This window comes from Lagopus leucura, unplaced genomic scaffold (assembly GCF_019238085.1).
Source record: "Lagopus leucura isolate 7727_CA_CO unplaced genomic scaffold, USGS_WTPT01 Super-Scaffold_100016, whole genome shotgun sequence".
Classification (NCBI taxonomy): Eukaryota; Metazoa; Chordata; class Aves; order Galliformes; family Phasianidae; genus Lagopus; species Lagopus leucura.
Window position 1 is genome coordinate 10,326,413 of NW_024962270.1, and position 16,622 is coordinate 10,343,034.

Genomic DNA, 16,622 nt, shown 5'->3' on the forward strand with positions numbered 1-16,622 from the left:
CATTGTACTGAAAAAAACTAAAATCAATACAGACTGGAAAAGATTTTTATCCTCTTGCATATTTTCTGTTTCTTTGGAAAGATCTGTTCACTCTGGAGAAAATCCTCATTAGACATGCAGAGTACCAGACCTGCAAAGGACAGCAACGGCCATTGGACTTCTCAGATGAGGAGATTCTGGTCCAGAGCCTTTCCTGGGGTGACGTGGGCTTCGCACTCTCCTCAAGTGATGCTGCCTTTGTTAGCCTCAATGAGAAGTGCTCCACCTGCCCAACTCAGGCAAGCACCTCGTGTCATCCACCCTCATGTCCTCCCCAGCAAGGGGAGGGCAACATGACCACGTAAATGACATCACCACATACACTGAGCAGATTGGAGATGGCACCTAGCTGCAGCACACAAGGTCAGTGCTGCAAAATACAGATGCACAATACTGTCTGCACAAATGTATCTCTCTTGCCCTTGGGAGAACTCCGAGGATAAGAGCATTTAAAAAACAGATGCAAAAAAGAATCAGAAGATGAGAAGTAGGGCTGGAACCACAACAGGGTAACAGGAGCAGCTCACCTCTCGCTCAGATCTGAGCTCAAAGCAGCAGCAAGGCAGGAATTTCCCGACAGATGGTTTATTGCTGAGCACGTTTCTGAGCCTGCCGTAAACATCAGCAGCACGATAGCCTCCTGCTTGATGGTACAACATAAATGACAACACCTAAATGAAGACTTGAACTGCTGTCTGCATTGAAAAGTGGTCCTGTCTGAACCAAGACTTGTAACTCAATTGCTACAAATTTATTTAGGTTCTCTGGGTGAGCTTCAGGAGTGTCAATACAGGACCCATCAACCAGGCTAACTTCCTATCTCTATTATTTGTCAAAGGCCCAAATATGTTCTCAAACTAAAGCACGTACAGGTATCACAATGATGTACTCTATATTCAGTTTGCTGCAGCGCTATCAGCAGACAACGGGGAGGTTGGCTGGGCAGAGTGATTATAAGGGTGAGGCCACAGACCTCCATAATGCCAAACATGTGCACTCCTTGATGATAAAGGGAAGAGCTTTTAGGGAGGAGCTGTAGGTTTGGGAGACATTCCTGCACAAATCAGCTCAACCACTTTCAGCATAACACAGGAATGGGTGTGCAAATGTTAGAAGGACACAACCAGGGTATTTGCCATGACATGCATCACGGTGCAATGGAAAATGAAAAATGGGCAAAGAGGCTGTAACTGCAGGATGCAGGGAGCATTGGGCAAGGGTAGCAAAGAGGAACCCTGGAAGCGCACTGCAGGACCTCAGTAATACAACTGCAGTGTACTGCAAAGTAAGACAATGAAAAATAAAAGCCATAATGGAAGACCAAATTCAGGCAAATGCCCCCACACACTGCCAGCTGGCCATGAGGATGTCAGGGCATTGAGAACAACACCTCTCCATTTGCTGAGCCAGACCCTTGGCACCTCCTGGGGACAGACCACGTGCAACAGGGCTTTACTGCACTGTTCACAGCTCTGAGATGGTCACATTGTAAAGCGTGCTTCAGTTATGGCACATCCTCAGCCATAAGCACAGGGCAGGCCAGCAGGAAGGGAGGATGCATCACTCCTCAATACTTGGTGTTCCAGTTAGGCACGGATGATGTTCTGACCAAAAAAAAGGATCCAGATATAGCAGCACTTGATGTAAATGTTGCTTCAGAAGAGCTCTTGTATCAGTATCTGGAGTGATGAGGAGTTTTTTGGGGGGGAAATTAGAAACAAGGAATATCAAGAAGTACTGGAAGTGCTGTACCAGCATCTGTATAATAAAGTGTTTCTCAAGGTGAGACTTAATACTATTATCTAGAAAGTTATTCACTTCTTCCGAATCTTCTTTCCATGGCACTTGCAAAGCCCTTTTCCTATCTGTGCAGAAAACTGCTGTGGATGCATACAAAGACAGTCCCTGTGTGTATCTCACTCATGGGCTCCACAGTGCTTTTAACTTCTGCAGCCCCATCTGCCAGGGCAGTGATGTGGCCATGGTCCTCCACCAAAAGCCTCATGTTCTTAAGAGGGATGCACTCCCAAATGCCACGACCACGCACTGCTGCCAGCCTCCCACTGGACACTGCAATGGTTACACACCTGTGCTCCCCAACACTGCCAACAGACCTGAAAGGTGCAGCTCTGGAACACCTCCAGTAAAGCACAACCACGTCACCAGGAAAACAGCCCTCTCAGGACAGGACAGAACTGCTGGGAAGGCAAAACCATTGGTGAGCTACATACAGCAACAACAAACCCAAACTGCAGCACAGCAGCAGAGCTGGCGAGGAGCCGAGGCACACGAGCTCAGCTTTTGGACTGGGTGCACAATCTGGCACACATCAAAGATCTGATTCACACCGTCACATAGTTCTTAATTTCTGCATTGAAATTAAAAAAAAAAAAAACAACCAAGAAATTGACAATCTTCCCCTGCCTTTTGCCCAGCAGTGATCAGTGCAAGCTCCCAGCCCTGACTGGCACAACAGACAGTGCCACAAAGGGAAGGGATGTTTAGAAAACGTTTTTAAACAATTCAATTTTAAAGCAATTTGTGCGCAGTGGCATCCGGCATTCTTGACTGCAGAACAGACAGCAGGCTGGATCAATTGTGGGGTGGAGGTGGGTGCAGGAACGCAGGAGCAGCAGACTGTGGCATTGAGGCTAATAGCTTTGTAGCAATTTATTCAGTGAGAAATGCTGCACAGAGCAACGCGGGGGTCTGGCAGAACGCGGGCAGAGAGGACTGGGAGGGGCATAGGCCCCAGCTCCAGAGTGCCAGAGAGCAGAAGGGGTTGATACTGAGCACTCCAGGAAAAGCAGGCAGCTTACAAAACAAAAGGAGTGACAATTAATGGATCCAAGCAGGCCATCTGCAAAATAAAATCTCACTGAAGAAATGTCACGTGAAAAAAAACCAACACGAGAAAAGCTTCAGTGCTGTCATAGCATCACTTCATGTCCAGTGCTTCCTTATGGTTTCTGATTCATGGCTGTGCCACCCCTAAGCAAAACCATGCTGCCAGCAGGGAGCAGGGCTCTACATTTTCATACCAATTGCAAGGGAAACACCACGGAGACATCTCCAGCCCTGCCCCAGCTTGGTCCCTGTCACCTCGTCAGCAGCAAAGTCCGACCTGCAGATGTGCCCCAATGCTTCCTCTCCTGCCTGGTAGCATTCATCCATGCTTTGCTGTTGTGTTTAAGGCATGGACAAGGAGAGCTAATTATGCAATAGAACAAAAGGAAATGTCTTTCTGGAACCTGGTTTTAACAAATGAGGGAAAAAAAAAAAAAATCATCAAAAATGCCCTGTGATGCAAGCTCGAGAGCTCTACATCTTGCAGACAAAATTTGCTTAGAATCGCTCCTGCTGGTGTTTGCAGCCCAAGGATAATGTGATGCTCTTTCCACATCGCGCTAGCTCCATGCCCAAGCACATATGGTCTGGCTAAATAAGAAGCCTTGGAAAGGCTGTCAACAAGACTAGGGGAAGGTGTGCATCTGCGCAGAAACATATGTGTGCCCCGGCACTGCATGCTGAGCCACACAGAGGCTACCATGCCCAGAGCCCCAGTGCCACCTGCCCAGCTGTGGCAGCAGCACGGCGCAGGAACACCGATTCTGCCGCCATCTGCCTCCACACTCCTTCCCTCGCTGCCATCGTGCAGCAGAGCAGTCTGCCTCTAAGGTCCCTCTTGCCATGGTATCTAAAGAGGATGCTCCTGCTAATGCCACCAATGTGGGCTTTCACAGCATAGCTGCTGTTGTCCTGATTGTGTACCTGCTGACACGACTGCCTGAAAGCTGTGTGTGTGTCTACGAAAATCTCCCCTGGTACTAAAAGCAATGGAATAATCTACTATTGCAACTTGCATCCCTTAGAGAATTCTGCAGTTAAAAAAAAAAAGAAAAAAAGACTGGTTGAATTTGATTAAACCTTTGGAACCTCTCCAATATTTCCAGTTATTCCATCTGTAGAAACACTCTACTGGCACTTGGCACATTTATAGCATTAACTGCCTTCTAAATCAGCAGCAGTTCTGCCTAACAATTTGGCATTTGCACATTGCCTTGTAAATTACCCACCTTACATCTTTGGGTATGAGGACAGTCCCCTCCAAAAAGCCTATTACTGCTCCATAGAAATTCTTGAGGAAGAAAATATCTTATGGGCTTGTTTTCTAACCAAAAAAAAAAGGGGGGGGGGAGGATGGCATTCAGTGGGCATGGTATTAATACTGTGGCTCATAGTGTTACTATGGCAGTAAAATGAAACCCAGTGCTACCAGCTGGTTGCTACACTGCTATTAGGTCCTCTTTTCTGTTTTTGACCTTTCTAGAACACTCCGAAATACATTAATCTATTCAAAATCCATTTAGGATCTAAAGCACGATGCAAGGTGAAAGTGTTTGTGAAGCAGTCTTTCTATCAGGCAGCGCTTACAAAACAATTGCAATTCCACAGGCAAGGATTTGCTTGCTTTTGTATGCTACTAGAACAGAAACAGGAACCAGGTTGGGAACAACGGCGGATCCAAATCAAGCCACAAAGCAGCAGGAAACCACTCAGCAGTATCAGCGGTGATTTGTGCATTTCTTGCTTGAAAACAAGAGCAGGGAAGGTTGGCGTTGTTACCTCTGCAGCTCCAAGCACTTCTCTTTTGTCTACCCAAGTCATCAGAGGCAAAAAAAAAATCCCCCTTCCCAAACAGCTCTCAGCCCCGAGCTCTTCCAAAAACCCCTTCTCCACATCTGTAACCACACCACCCATTCTTGTTGTGCCTCCCTGTCAACACAGTGTAGGAGAGTCTCCAAAGGAAGGGCCCAGCTCCTGCAGAACAGCCTTTCCCTGGCCTGCGCTTGGCTGCCTCCTGCCTAGCGTTGGCTTGACCAACGTGCTGCTTCTTTGTAATGGAGGGGAGATGGACAAGGCAAAAGTAACCCTCCACTTGCCTTTTGCTTCTGAAATATGCCTTACTGATTTTTACACTGTATGGCCCTGTAGCTTTAGAAGCCCATTGTCACCTGAGGACTTCAAGATGGTCCCTGTGCTGTGCATCATGACTGCTTGGAATCTGACGCAGAGCTCAGACGCTGTTCAGATCTCTGTGTTAAGTAGTGCTGGCTGCTATTGTTGGGGCTAAAAAGGAATTTCTTGCTTCCTACTTTGCAGGTTCAGCTCCAACATGCAGAGCAGTACTGCTCCGATCCCATCCGCCACAAGAAGCAGTGACTCAAACTGCCTTACTCACTGCTGATCTTGAAATTAGCAACTTAGTTAATGCTCCCCATGCTAACATTAAAAAAAAATTGCATTTTTCTGTTCTTCTGTATTCTACCCTCTTCCCTCACTTGGCTTGTTTCCTATTGTAACTCCAGGAAGAACTGATTTCCCTTGGCTGCTCTTAACTTCTCACCTAACCGCCAGCAGTCGCCTGCAGCACCGAGGACCCACCACCACCTCACCCACTGTAGAGACCCCCCCACATAATGAGATCCCACTGCACATCTCAACCTGCACTGGCCCTATGCCCTGCTGGACACCAAGGGACACGCAGGCCCCTGAGCTCAGCCACAAGACCCAGTCTGCCCCTTGTGCCTGCCCCCAGGGTGCTGTCAGAGTGCTCCCACAGCACCACCAGCCATGCCCCCAGCACAGCAACAGGAAGGATCTAAGCCTTGAGGCAAGGAGATGGCCTGAGCTCAGCACTTCCACCAACAGGGCTGCTTGCCAAAAAAAGGACAACCACCAAGAAAGGGACAGCCCTACAGCCCCACTGCACTTGATGAAAATGTCTGCTCCCTCACACACACAAAAAAACCAAACAACAAACCTCTCCCTGCAGCCAGCAACGCATACTAGATGACTGCCTTCTCAACATGAGAGCAAAAGGGCAAATGAATCACATTACACTCCATGAATAAAAGCAGTCTTAATGCAACAGCTACTTAATGACTTTGTTTTCGACATGCCAGGCAGCGCAGCCTCATTTGCATGGGTGCTGAACACCCTGAGTCCCACTGCAGGTATGGGAACCACGAGTCCCACACCTCAAGGTTCCCCCTGGGCCCTCTTCTTGTTCAGGGGCCCCCCAGGAGAGTTTCCTAAAAGCTGGCTCAGAGGCGGTTTTGTGGGTATGGTGATGGGGTGACAGTTGGACTGAATTTTAGTGCCCTTTTCCAAGCTTCATGATTCTGGCTGTCCCCTTGCAGCTCAGCCAGCATGCAGGGCAAGGGGAGTCACACCATGCTGTGGGACCAAGTGTCAGGCTTTCCGCCAGCAGGAACACTGCACCCTCCCCTGGAGGAGAGAAGGACCTGCAGAATGCTCTGATGTCTGTTGGTGAAATACATTGGAGGACAATCCCTCCAAAGCAATACCAGCAAATCCTCTGCCAAATAAAAAAGTCCAGTGTAAACGATGCATTGCCAAAACCTCTTCCTTCGCTGTAAAGTACTGTTTAATTTCATCCCTTAGGCATCTATTATCTCACAACCCATACTATTTTTCCACCTATTACTGCTTAATTTTCCCCATCCAAAAAGTATGTACAGACACAAGCCAATTTCTTTCATGGCACAACTGTTGATGAGAAACAGGCAGCTGTTTTGCCAGGGTCCTAATGACCAGGCCATGAAGCAATGCTCCCCAGTCCTCCCCCGTGCAGGAGGGCACAGAGAATCTGAAATCTCTCAAGGTAGAGAATCTGAAGCCCTCTTACGTTGGGGAATCAGCACTGTGACTGTTGGTGAGATGCACCCACAACAGACCCAGGGAAAGCCTGAGCTTTCCAAACATCAGCACAGGACAAATCACAGCACATAGACTCCAGAACTCAGGTCAAAAATGATTGAAACAGTCACAAAACATGACTTAAGACAGCTGCAAAATATTGCAAAGGCAAAAATTAAGCCAGCCAGAGTGCCTAGTGAAAGCACAGGAGCGCAGTAAAAAAGAAAGCTAGGTGTTGATTCAGGGCTGTGTTCCTGTTCCTGCAGGTATTTTTCATTCAGAAATAATGCAGTCTACAAGCCCAGTTTGGGTTAAACATTTGCTTAAACATTGCTTCTCCTTTTTGCATGAGGCTGTTTACAGCAGCCTTGGGTGCTCAGTACTCGTAGGGCTCATGCTGCACTTCCCATCAGCAAAGCACCTGCACCTCCAAGGCCTTTGCATAATCAGCAAATATACAGATGTTATAATTAAGAAATATACAAGAAAGTTAAGCTAAATGGGTTATCACGCTAAAGAAGAATGGATGGAAAGGTTACCCTTGTCCTGGGCTCACTGAGGAGACTCCAAGAGGAGCAATCTCCGAAAGAGATCCTTCCCTGGTTGCAGTCAGCTCTTAAACGGAGTCCAGGAGACGTGGAGCAAGGCTCCACCCCTACCAGTAGCACAGATGAAGGCAATTCACCTGTGCTCCAAGGGCTGACTCAGTGCTTGTCTCAGGTGGTCAATCGGAGGTTCAGGACATGATTCAGCAGTTCCCATACAGCCCCCCAGATAGCGGGCTGACGTGGGACAAAGGAAGGGCAAGGGAAGCATTTCCTAGAGACCAGCAAGTTCTGGAACTGGTCTGGTACCCCTGGCCTGGACCTAGCTGTGCAGATGACCACCTCCCATTGGGACCCCGCTGCAGCCCCTGGGGCTCTGCCCAGCGTGGTTCTTCTGCTTTGCCTTCACTGAATACTTCATTCGTACTTCCTACCACAGCAAAAGGCATCACTGCCGTTTTCCACTCTGTTGCTATCCTGCCTTTAGATGCTCAATTAAAAAAGAAGCTTAAAAAGCAGCTACAAGCATCAGCAAGCATCAGTGCTTTCAGGCACTCCTGTCTTGTCCAGGGGGTGTTACCGCAGCAAATAGAAATTGCAAGCAGAGGCTGCACGGCCATGAGTCAGGAAGGCAGAAAGGCGTGAAAGCAAAATGAATGGAAAGGCAACAAACCTGCAATATTTCAGTGCCGGCCCCAAGCTCCTGGCTGGCCTCCATCTATCAGCACCACCAGTGCCAGGGAGCTACTGGGGCTGTAATTACTGTATGCCAGGGGCAGCGCCAGGCTGTGGCCACGTGGCACTGCTGGGGTCACCATGAGTGACAGCAAGGGCAAGGGAAACCCACCTTCCTTGAGATCTCTGCGCACCTGTGGGAGTGGCTGACTCCCTTCGGCATTGTGGGGTGCTCAGCAGCCAGTGGGGAAAGGGCTTTTTAAAGAAATGGAAAAAGAGGATTTGGTATTGAAACACACGCCACAGATGGTGTAGCAGACGAGGATTAATTCATGAATCATATTTCTTAAGTGATACAATCTCTCTTTTCACTTCCATGCTTTCCCTTTTTGACTCAGAAGTGGGGATCTGAGATGCCCTGCCCAGATATGAATTTTGCATGAACAAACACTGCAGGGAAAAAAAAAAAAAAGCAGCAATAAAACAGAAAACCCAGATGTGCAAAGTGAAGTTTTCAGATCCAAGCAAACGCATACCCTGTCTGTCTAGGGAAGAAGGTGAGTGGAAACACGATACGTACAGGATACGCACCGAGTGCACTGCTGGCACTGCATGGAGCAAAGGGCATCAGCCACACTGCATGGCGCAGGCGTCCACCATTCCCAGCTCACTCAGCTTTCTCCCCTGCAGAAGGTGCCGCTACTCCTGGCTTTCATCACCAATCCAGCTTTTTCAGTCAGTTCGACAGAGCAGTTCTGTATATGCTTAACAGCTTTGGTACGCCACCTCACTCTTACTGGTACAGCTTTACCCTGAGCACAAAGCTTTAAGTTAGAATAAGGGTGAAAATTTACTTACCCTTAAATTACTTCAACCTTTCTCTGCTTTGTGTGTGATGTGGGCTTCTCTTTTGGTTACTATTTCCAGATTTGGTCTTTGGGTAGGTGAATGGAGGAGGAGAATGAAAGGAGTTGTATTTGATGACGATGGAGACTGCAAAATAAAGAGAAGCACTTTAGTGCGGAACAGGCCTCTCCGTACACACACATCAGATTAAATTAAATTAGCGACACCTACAGAAATGCTTCCTGGTGTTTTTATGCACAAGTACAGACATCACAACCGCCAAAAAGCAGCATTTCCCAAATCACACAGACACTGCGCTCGGTTGTGGAAGGAACTGGGCCGGGGCTTCCACAGTGGGACGCAGAACCACGCGCTAACGCAGCAGAGTACCAACATAGCACCCAACAGTGCTTCCCATAAGCAGTGCGGTGTTCAGCCCCTGCCCACCGGCCTCGGCCAAACCCTAAGTGTGCTAACAAAGGCAGGAAGCTTTTCCATTCTGATTAGCAGAGAGGGGAAGGGAAAGCACAGATGAATAGAGCTGCTTGAGGCATGGAGGACAGTGCCGAAACAAGAAGCCAGGTCTGCTAACCCAGCGCCTCCACCTTGCCACGCTGCAACGGAACACTGCTGGGAGCGCCCAGCAATGCATGTGTTATCGTTTCTTCTAGTGCTACAAAACGTGGCACCTGGTGAGAGGTTTGTCTGGAAACGCAGCAAATGCAAATTACTGGTGGGCAGCAGAAAATGACCATTTCCCATGTGTGTTTAACGTGTGTAGCAAGTATGTGAGTAACACTGGGAAGCAGAGGAACCTGGCACTAGAGGAGACACGACACATGAGATCTCTGCAGTGGGACTCCACCAAACACACAGCTTGTGTAGGAATAACTCCCCTGGTTCAGGCCAGCAGGTGGGCCCAGTGAGGGCATGGCCACAGGGCAGCACCCTGGAGACTGGGGCTGCTGGGGGCAACTCAGTGCAGCCCCAAGAGCACGTAGAGGGAAACCCGCAGGCAGGAGGATGCTCAGCCAGAGACCAGGGATTCATACAGGGAACAGCAATCAGAGGCAGACATCGGCGTGCAACACCACGTCTGTGTACAGCGCCCTGTTTGTCACCAAACACAAGCGTAGGGAGAATGCAGAGGGTGTTTGATCTCCATACACACTGCTGCTTAGTGAGACAACTGCATGACCTCAGGTGGCCTTGGGCTGCCTTGGACAAAATACGATGGGTGGAGGCAAGCAGGGAGAAGAAATAGCTTCTCCTTTTTCATCATTGGAAGAGTTTCTGTATAGCTAGCCCTTTACAGACTGGTATTTCAGATTGATCTTTAGGGTTTGTGGTGGGGAAAAGGAAGATGGAGGAGGATTTCAGCAGGCTCAAAGCCACGGGCACACTGCAATTTCCCCTGGCAAACTTCAGCTGCTGGCCCAGGCAGGTAAGAGTGCAGAGCATGCACCATCCCCGCTGTCACTGCAGGTATGTGCTGCCCAGAACGAGTGGCAACACAGAGAGATCTGGGTTTGGGATTTGAGTATAAATTACAGAGTAACATAAGAGAACTGAAGAGGCAGCTCCACTCTTTCCTGCATCATCTCTTTCACATTTATAAGCCCATTCCATCCCTTCCCATTTAGCTGCTTCATTTTGGCTACTCGCTGCACCAAATTGTTCCACGTTCACAAAGCAATGAAACTGAATAAATAATCACAAACTCACATGCAAGAACTCTGAGAGCTGCAATGGAAAGAAGAGAGGGTATCAGCAGATAGAGACAACTCGGAGGCAACCTGAGGTTTGGTATTCTGTGTCAGCCTGACACACAGGGGAAATAACCCTTTAATCCAGTGCAGTGTATTTCATTTACTGTAGTGTTATCCAGTTCGAAGATGTTATGAAAGGAATCCCCAGAGAGACTTAAGACTTCAAAACCAGCCTGAGTTTGAACTTAATTCCACCGTTGCAAAGGCTGCAGTCGGGGAAGATGACCTTTTCTGTACCTTGCATGCCAGGAGCCATTCTGCCTCATAATGTCATGCCAAATTAGAATATTCCCTTCTTGTTTTATGCGGGATTTTGTTTTGTCTTTTCTTTTTAATTAAAAGCATCTGTCACTATTAATGAAACAGCAAAAAAAGAAGAAAAAAAAAGAGAGAGAGAGAGCGAATCAACCCAAGCAGGCGGCAGGTGGTGGGGCTGGGAGGTGGTGGGGTGGTGCTGGGGATCCTCCTGCCTGAGGAAGGACAAAGACACACTGAAGTGAGGGTCTCCAAGCTGCTGAGCTCCTACTGGCCTCACCTGCAGAGAAAGCTGAAGTGCATTTTCAAGATGACCTTAACTGTGGGACAGCAGAACAGAACATGAGGAGGGGTTGTGTCCTGGGCTCCCCTGCAGCCCCTCGGTGCTGCGACCCTGCAGAAGTGCTGAGCCTTCCCCATGCACCAGGACCATGCCTAAAGCTGTTCTCTTGCATCCAGTACATCCATGGGCCTTCCTACTGCGAGGTGAAAGGCCAGCATGCACTCACTGCGGCTTAGCATTCAGATTTAGTGTGTAATTAAATGTAAATGTGTGTTTTTCAAAATCTGCTCTCACGCAGAACAGTAAATTAATTACAAAAAGTCTTCATAATGTGAAATTATTTAGCCCGCTATATGCAGTACAAATAGCTTTATTATATCATTAATAATTAGAAGTGTTCAGTCAGCACAGTTGAAAAAAATGTAAACGAAATATGTCAAGGATACGTTGCTTTCTATTCTTCCTGGTTTCTAATGCCTTATTTCATGGTAGATAAGTGAAAAATCTCTTTACCTGACTTAGTGAGAAGCTCATTTATTCATGCAAATTTAAAACTGAGTGTCATAATACAATGAAATTACAAAAACATATCAAGAAGAAGTTAGCGAGTCACTAAATTTAGCTCCTCGTGGAGCTCAGCTTGCCTTGCACTGCAGGTTAGGGACCAGCTACCATGCACACATACACACAGTGCTCCAGAGCCCTGTGCATGGGCAGGGATGGCACTGGGCAGGTGTGCTGCCTTCCCCTGCTGTGTGACACTCCATGCTTCACCCCAGGACTGGAATACACCGAGCAAAACTCATTATGAAGCAGCACAGTGCTGCCCATGAGCAGCCCGCAGCCCAGGCAGGACTGCTGGCTGTGCTGCGTTACCTGCAGGCAGAGCAGGGACACTGCAGCCCCATGCCAGGAGGGACCTGGGACCTGGAGGAACCAGTAGGGGGCTGAGGGCTGGGACCCCAACCACTGCCCCCACAGCACGATGGGAAGAGGATATCCCCACGCTCCTGAGGCAGCAGAGAGACATGAAAATAAGACACCGTAATGAGAAGCAGGACGAGAACGAATGGAAAAACATCAAGTTCCATTAAGGGCTGTGTTAAAGGTCTGTAACGGTCTCCAGACAAGCCCGCTGATATTCCCGAACCTTTATCGATCCACAGGTCAAACCAGAAACAAAAATATCTATTTTAGAAAACAGTGCTTGGAGCTTTTCGTGCATCTGCATCACGAAGGCATCCTTCCCTTCCTTGCTCTGGCACAGCAGCCCTTCCCCACACCTCACTGTCACTGCCCCGTCCTCGTCCCGCAAAGCGCAGCCCCTTAGGAGGCAGGAAGACGTCCTGCACAAGGGCTGCAATTGAGGTGGTGCATCCTGCGCCCATGCGGGGCACGTGACATGGTGCTCGCTGCATTTTGCTCTCTTAGATTGCCACAGTTGTCAATTTTATTTTTATCCTGAGTTAGATATGAATCAAGAATTGCAGAAGACAAAACAACACACTGCAATCATCCAGCATGCCAATTAAGCTAAAAGATACCCGGGAAATCAAAATTAAATGCCATATCTATGAAAAGAAACAGACAGCTTCCTCAGAAACAAAAAAAGTCATATTCCAGGAATGCATTTGTGGCAGCCCAAAAATGGATCCGAAGCAGTTCTGCAACTTACTGTCATCCCTCACATCTGCATACTGTAGATCTTCATCAAATTGTGTATGTTTTTGCACATTAATCATCAAGATTTATTGAAGTTGATTCCATAAATTTCATTTAGTTGTTCAGCGCTGCTATTTGTTTCCAAGGCAACAAACGCACTTTGCCCAAGCCGCACAGTACATCACGACTGTTTAGGATTTGGGGGTCCCTGCCCCTCGTGGCGCCCACCATCATCAGGGATGGTCTGGATCCACACGCTACTCCCAAGCAAAGGCAGCACCCAGCCAACAAAAGCCATGGGCTCTGCCAGCCAGGAGGCGGTTCGCTTGGCACATACAGGGCCATCCTGAGGAGGAAAGCACTGTTGGCTTAGTGCTGCTCCCAGTGCGCTGGCGAACGTGAAACAACCTCATGCTGTCCCCTGAACTGCACAGTGACAAGGAACACGCTTACTGCTGGCCTGGGATGCAATGAGCAACCTATTTCAGCTGTATGAACCCACTGCTCTTATTATTATTCTTGGGCATGCAAGTGTTATGCTCCACGCATGGCATCCCTTGCACAGCCAGGGATGTCACTGCAACTACAACAGCCACCAGGTCTGGGGGCTCAGGCTGGTAGGCTCACCGCTTTGCTCACAGCCATGGATTCTGATGTCTGCAAAGGAGCGCGGAAAGCAGCCTGTCCCAGCATTAGCTTACATGAGCACCAGTGAAAGGCACAGTGAAGATGTCACAGTGCACAGCACTGGAAGTGCATGGTCTTGCAATTGTCAGCCGGGGGATATTGTATCCTCTAACCAGCAGCAGGCAGAAGATATAACCAGCCACAGGTAACACCTGTGTATCATAAAAGCTGGTGTTTATACTAGGCTTTGCAAGCACTGCTGGGCTTCTTGTAGAGCTCCCAGCAAGGCCACAGGGACCAGAGTGGGGTGCACTGAGCAGCAGCGTACAGGGCCAGGTTGCAGCATGTTCTCCCCAGCAGGAGCCAGGGAGCTGTGCTTGCTGTGTGCTGCTCCCTCTCTCCTCACAATAAACACTGCCTGTACTCTGAAGCACTGCTCGCAAGCTGCCAGCCAGGCAAAGCCACGTGAGTGACACAGCATAGGGGTATCTCGCTGCCCCTCGCAGCCTCCTGCTCGTGGATTCCATTCCTATGAACTAGCAGAAGATAAAAAAGCTCAGAAAAAGGAATCCCCTCTGCGGCTATTTACTGGGGTGGCTGCAGCAAGGGCAGGCTTCTACCTATGCAGTGGCAGCCCTAGCCAAGCCTGCAGCCCAGCTCCATCACATTCAGCACTTTCCCTACTCCAGAATGCTCTGCAGGAGGAAGACTTCTGCTTCTCTCCCGGATGAAGGTGTCTGGACCTTGGTCACGGCCAACTGGGTGGCCAAGCAATGAGGTCAGCTCCAACAGAATGCTATGTGGGTTCTGGACCCACCGCCTCTCTAGGGGCTGTGGGAGAAGGCCCAGCAGCAAGCTATAGCCCGTAGCATGCAGGTGGCAGCTCCCAGCCTTGTCAGCCTTGCTGTCCTCAGCTCCATGCCAGGCCCAGCTCTGCACAGCGCGGGGCCACAAGGCAGTCTAAGAGCTTCTGCTCCCTCCTGCACCCACCCATGTTTGTGGGAGAATGAAGAAGCTAACTCAGGGCTTTGGTGAGATGAAAGGAAAAGCCTTAATTAAAATCAGTTTTAAAACGCATCGAGATTTTTTTTTCACCTTGCTCAGATTAGCAGCCATCCTGAGAGTACGCTGTGAATTGAAATTCACTTCTTCTCCTCAGACACTGCTGGCTTTGTAACAACAGGAAACCCAGGCCAACCTAACAAAATATACGTGAGAGGAGAGTACACCTCACAGTAACCACAGTGATTCAGGCTTCCCCTAAAACACGAGTAGTGCCCCTCTTGTCCAAACTTCATCTCTATTAACCCAGCTCTGAGCAAGCCCTCCTGGAAGTGAACCACTGCTATTGTGGAGCACAAGCAGCAGTTTTCCTTGCACAAGAAAGCCAATGGTGAGGTCTGGAGACAGAGCCATCGCACTGACATTCTATAGGGCAGAAGACACCGAAGGGTGTAACTTATTGAGAGGCCCCATGCTGGGGCTTTTGTCCCATCCCAGTGCAGGAGGGCTGGGAAAAGCACGCGTTTCCACAGCGGGCTGATTTTTAAAGAAAATGAATTCCCAAACGAGAGTCACTGAAGCTCTCTGAGCGTTTGTAGCACTCACATGAATCTCAACAGAGATGAAATAATGAGAGATCAACAGTGCATGATAAATGCAATTTATCATCCCGGTCCCACAACCCATTGCTCAGCTCTCCCAACTGCCGCACGCCCACTGCCACCTTCTGCAGCGAGGTTTTGGGATAACAGCCGAAGAGCCGAGGCCATCACCTCACATCAGCATGTCCTGCAGTGAACAGCAAGCATGGAGAGGAGCAGTCTCCATAATCCCAACTACAAAAATCACATTGCTCTTGCAAAATCCCTTCCTGCTTGGTTTGTCCAGCAGCTCCCATCCTTGCTGTCTGCATATCACCTGTACCATCAGTCTGATATCGAGCCTTCTTTAAGAAAAAGAAGAACCAAATCAATTTCTTGGGAGGATAAACTTGCAGCTGAAGTGAAAAACTACAATTACACTTTCCAGCCATGAAAAGTAAATCAGATGGCACTGAAATCCCAGCAGAAAACACAGATTAATTAAAGTCTGCACTTTCTAAATCTGTTATTCAACTAAACACAGCTGTTAAAAAAATGATGCCCTTGCTGTAATTTTCACATACATTTAAACCACTGAAATCCAGTGAAAAACACTATTAAGTGCATTTGCTTAGCTATCGAAGTTACATGGGCAAAGAAACTGCCATGTGACCCACTGATGGATTGGTCTGCTCCATGCTAGACTTCTTTTGCACATGCCCCATATGAGGACACGAGAATTAGAGATGGAGACAATGATTGACCCTAATGGGCTCCATGCGGCCAGTTCAGATCCTGTTTCCCATTGCAGATTTCCAGCAGTGGGGTAGACTGAAGGACCTGACCACCTGAAACACTGTGGCCACTGCAGCAGGCTCACACCAGCAGCCAAAAAGGCCCACAGTTGTTGCCCTAGAGAGCTGCTGTGACAGCCCATGCAGCACTTTGGCCACCTGCCTGCTGCAGCCTGTGGTGCATGCAGGGCACAGCTGACGCCAACGTGCTATCGTGTGCAAAGAAACATGACAAGCCTGAAACAAAAGCTTCGCTTCTGTTTTCCGCCTCTCCAAGTCAACATCAACGAGCAAAGTGGAGCTCCTTGCTCTGTCACTGAGAGAAGTGAAATCGCCCTGATTTGAATGCAACCTAAAATGCACTCTGCAATTCAACTCAATCATTATGAACTTACTTCACAGCCCCGGCACAGCTGTTCCTCCCCTTTGGAAGAGAAAATAATACTTGAACCTTGCTTCCTTTTAAAGAGGGAGAAGGCCTGGGAGAGCCCTCATTTCCTCTCCATGTTTCTGAAATCACTGTAGCTTAAAATATCATTAGCGTCCTCTAATACAGTAATATATTAGTATTGGCAATAACTCCTTGCCTTCATCAGTCTGTAAAGCCTCTCCTCATTTGGACTTGTGGTGGCTGCAGCAAATGGCATCTGATGGCGAGCGTTGGGTACAGCTGAATGCAATGCTGTGCCGCATGGGACACCGCCAGCATGGGGATCCACACCAGGACATCCTGTTGGGAGCGGAGGATGCTGACCCATCACCTTCCCACAGAGAGGGGCTGCCGGACTCGTGCCAGCTGCAGGGCTGTGGCCACGGATTCA

The 16,622-nt window shown here is 48.7% G+C and overlaps 1 protein-coding gene across 3 annotated transcripts in view; it reads right to left on the bottom strand.

Moving 5' to 3' along the window:
- NEXMIF (neurite extension and migration factor) overlaps nt 1-16,622 on the bottom strand; it is a 121,851-nt gene that overhangs the window by 29,883 nt on the left and 75,346 nt on the right. For 2 of the 3 annotated variants that reach the window (XM_042876521.1, XM_042876522.1), the window contains exon 2: nt 8,841-8,975. The gene's annotated coding sequence lies outside the window, so the exon portion shown is untranslated. Of the gene's footprint in view, nt 1-2,153; nt 2,235-8,840; nt 8,976-16,622 lie in introns of all 3 variants that reach the window. The other variant, XM_042876523.1, reaches the window with a different exon arrangement.